This window comes from Myotis lucifugus, unplaced genomic scaffold (assembly GCF_000147115.1).
Source record: "Myotis lucifugus unplaced genomic scaffold, Myoluc2.0 scaffold_54, whole genome shotgun sequence".
Classification (NCBI taxonomy): Eukaryota; Metazoa; Chordata; class Mammalia; order Chiroptera; family Vespertilionidae; genus Myotis; species Myotis lucifugus.
Genome location: NW_005871102.1, coordinates 6173550 through 6177715, shown reverse-complemented (window position 1 = coordinate 6177715; position 4166 = coordinate 6173550). Strand labels below are relative to the sequence as shown.

The 4166-nt window shown below is 40.4% G+C and overlaps 1 long non-coding RNA gene across 1 annotated transcript in view; it reads left to right on the top strand.

The window, feature by feature from the left end:
• LOC106697213 overlaps positions 1-2072 on the top strand; it is a 130307-nt gene extending 128235 nt beyond the window's left edge. Inside the window, exon 4 of the long non-coding RNA XR_002829343.1 lies at positions 1802-2072. This is a non-coding gene — a long non-coding RNA (uncharacterized LOC106697213). The remainder of the gene's footprint in view (positions 1-1801) is intronic.
• The last annotated feature ends 2094 nt before the right edge of the window (positions 2073-4166 follow it).

Here is a 4166-nt window from a genome sequence, read left to right as displayed (position 1 = left end):
ACCAGTAATTTTTAAATATTACCAAGAGGGGTTTAAGTTTTAGAAATACCACTGAAACTAGAATTGTTCATTTATTAACTATATTCAAGGAACATAGTAAACTAGTTGACAAAATTCACCTATCTTAGACAAAATCTTTGTCTGTTGAGATAGACAATATGGGATTTAGCTTGCTGACACACAGACCACAACACCTGCTTAATGTGAATGTTAGTGAATACTTAGGTACGTGGCCAACTCCTGACCTACATACAAAAACCACAACAAACAACCAACACACCGCCATTCCTTTATTTCTCTGCTGTGGTTTTGATCTCCAGATACATCTGGCACAGAGCTGCATTAGGACAGCATATACAACCATCCATTTCACCTCCCAACTCTGTTAACTGTTCCAGTGAAGACACACAAGAATAATGGTCTTTGAACATATCTGGCAATTTAGCAGTCTTATTTTAAAGAGGTTGAGAACATCTAACTGGTGTTAGAAGCTTCAGCTCTTTAAATGTAGCATTCATTTCATCAAACTGCCATCTTCTTCCTACACTTCGCAAGTATGCTGTAGTAGACACATTATATTTTCATTAACAACCCTCCCCTAGTTTCTGATTGGGGGCTTTACCCATCATTCGGGTTGGATCTTTTGTTTATGTCATCTTCCTCTTTTTCACAACCTTGAAATACCCACATTTCTATGATGTCTATGTTCTATTTTCGATGTTGACTTCTTGGATTTGTACCTTGGTTGGACAAGCGCCCTCAAAGTTTCCTCCAAGTTTACCTTTTTCTTGACTCTTCATTGTTAGAATATCTACAATCGCATGTTTCATCTCTTCAATAGGCAGAGTCACTGCCAGAATGGCCTCACAGATTGAGTTAATGTCATACATGGACTTTGGAGCTCATCTTTAATTGGTAACCACTGCAGAGTTTGATTATTATTCTCCAAATTATGTGTCAATTGCTATAGTTGATTAATTAATTAGAAGGTTTAAAAGAATATAATTTTTCCATTATTATATTATTTTTGTTCCTGTAGGTCTACTGGCATTTTCTTTATCAGCCAATATTGTCTTAAGTTTCAGAACTTTAGTCTCTTCTTGGACCTGACCCTCAGATGTCATCACTCTCTGGCCTCTATAATCTGAATGCAAACTGAGAGAGAGTGAAGATGAGGGCTTTGGAGTCAGACTGACCTGGATCTACCCTGGCTCTGTCATTTACTTTCTCAGTGACCGTGGGAACACCTTTTTCTCATAAGTGAAACAGAGATGGGAACATCTGCCTTTCAGCATTGCTGTGAGGATTAGCAAGCATGTGTGGCAATCACCTTAACCCTATATCTATGCTAAGTACATAGAAGCTATTTGGGAAATAAAAGCCGTTCTTAAATTGATTTGGGATTTGCAAGCTGCTAGGAACCTGGCATGCTTCTCCTTCTGTCCTACTTCCCTTTAAAAAAGAATTATACCTATACCAGGAAGAAAAGATTGACTGACATCAAACCCTTCATGTGCCCGCGGCTGTGATTTTCAGCAGAACTTACTTCAACTTCAGTATTCAGTTTTACTGTTATTAGCATTTTCTGACAATGCACTCACACTGCCTGTGAAAGTCTACTTTTATTTATTTATTTTTATTAGCTTTGTTTTAGTAAAGAGAATCTCTTATTCTACAAAGAAGGTATCTTATGTCACAGGAATCAAGCATTCATTCACTGAGAGCGCCCTCTTGAGTCCTAAATGCCCTTCTAGCCCTTTCTCCAAACCCATGTTTACTATTCTTAAGTTTGCTATTACAGGAACCCCTGGCCCACAGCAGCACTTCTCAAGAACACTCACTCACTCCCAAGACTTGGATTTTAAAGCTTTGGGTCACCGGATCCACATTGACAGAACTTGATATGCCTAAAATTAAGATGCTTCCTCATGCCCACTGCTTCTTAGGGCATTTTCAGGTAGATTTCCCAAGCGTCTGCAGACCCACACATGATGCCGGCCTAGAGGTGGGGCTTTTAAAACCAATAAACTTTATACGCTTCTGAGGTAGGCACATCATTCAAGCTACTGTGGTCAGAATGGCTTTAGTTGTTGCTAACCGAAAGGAAAAAATGTCCCAAATTTCACAATATCTCCACTGAATTAGAGCCCAGTGATTCAGCCACTCCGTTCTCCAATAATCTCCTTGTGAGAGTTAAATTCCTTAGACCAAGGAGGAGAGGTTGTGGTCTCTACTGGCAGGAGTGCAGTGTGGGGGCTCAGCTCTTAGGATAACAATCCAAGTTCCGCTAAATAAAAGGCTCCAAGAGTCTTAAGCTATTCAACAGTCAGCTAATAATGAAAGTAGCAAAAGAAAATTGGGTTCAACTTTAAGGCAAACCAAGTAAAAAGAAACAAGCACATACAATAAGAAAATCTTATAACTGGTGAGTTTACAGGAACTAGGCAGCAGTTTGGAAACATTCTATCAAGGCCAAGGGTGGGATTCAAGTCAGACCTCCTCCCGGGTTACCTGGGAAGTGACTTCTCTAGCCAGATAAGCTTATGCTTACGTCAGATTTCTCTCTTCACTTATGAGGCAGGAAATATGGTCAAACACAACACACCTGGGGAGCATAACTTTCCATATTTTATTGTAGTCCTTATTGAACATTAGATATCAGAGAAGGTCAACTACTTTTTTTTTAAGTCAAGAATTTGTGTAATCTGCCCAAGGTTATTATCAACAATTAGCCAATGAATATTTGGTAAGTAACTACTTAACCTATCAGTTCCAAAATGCTGTCTCATGTACTAGCTCTGACCTATTGGAGTGGTTCCTGGAATGTTTTGGGTTGAGAAAGATTCTAAGGTAGTGCCCATTCTCAGAAGGAAAGAAAGCCTACTCTCATTAGGGACAATTCCATGAGTACAGGAGGGAAGAAAAGCAACCTATACAAGGTCTTTGCCAACCTTGTATCAACCTTCCATTCCTCATAGTATTGTCAGTGAGAACAATCTCTACTTCCATGCCAATTCACTACTCCTAAAACTTGGGGACTTCATTTTGATTCCTGCCTTTTTATTCTTCTTCACCCCACTCAAATCTATGTTATTAACAAGGCCTTTCTGAACCCTCTCTCTCCTTTTCCATTCCTCCAGCCCTAACTTTGGTCCAAGTCAGCTTTTTAGACTTTCAAAGCTGTTGGCATTTAGAGGGATATAGTATATAGTCAGGTGAGGTCATTCGGGTGCCCAGAAATCATCCAAGTTAGAAGATCCTTGAGAATCTTACCATATTGAGCTTTAGTCCTCCCTCAGCCTATAGGTCTAAAATCTCAATCATGGCTCCCAATTGGACTCAGAGGGAAATGACTTATATGAATCAAACTTATAGGAGACTGATGTATAAAAAATTACAGTAAAAAACAAATTGCACTCTGGCCCAGTCGGTGTGGCACGGTGGTTGAGTGTGGACCTATAAACCAGGAGATCATAGTTCAATTACCAGTCAGGGCACATGCCTGGGTTGCAGACTCGATCCCCAGTAGGGGGTGTGCAGAAGGCAGCCGATCAATGATTCTTTCTCATTGATGTTTCTATCTCTCTCCCTTCCTCTCTCCGAAATCAATAAAAACTTATATTTTTAAAAAATGCACTTTGATCTGCACATTTGTCCCTGGTGAGAAATCTCCATGCAAGTCAGGAACTTACCAGAAGGGGGATTGGTGAGCATGAAGCCAGGTAGGGCACCAGCCATGTGGTCTAAATAGAACAAAGCAATGAAGGCCCATCTCCACCTGGGAAGGACTCATTGCCATCTCCCCTGGACAGTTCTAGTGGCATGTTGCCATGCTCCACTCGTTGCTGCCTTTCATGCTGGCGATGTGCTTTTGCCAACATGGATATCGCTTTGGCTACTGTCCAGTTGCTTCATTCAGTGTGGCCTGAACAACCTTCCTTTTAATATCAAGTGTTGATTTTATTAACTTTAACCTCACAATTTAGGGGTTCCCTATCTTAAGCCTATTTAGCCCATTCCCAATTGCTTAGCTGACTTCACTACCTCCAGATGTCTAATGAATTCATTTGCCTAAAAAGACCTTTAATCATCGAACAATACCTCACATTTAACGGGCCCCTAGTTGACAAAGCCCTTTCACAGACAGTGTCTTACAAGTCCTCACA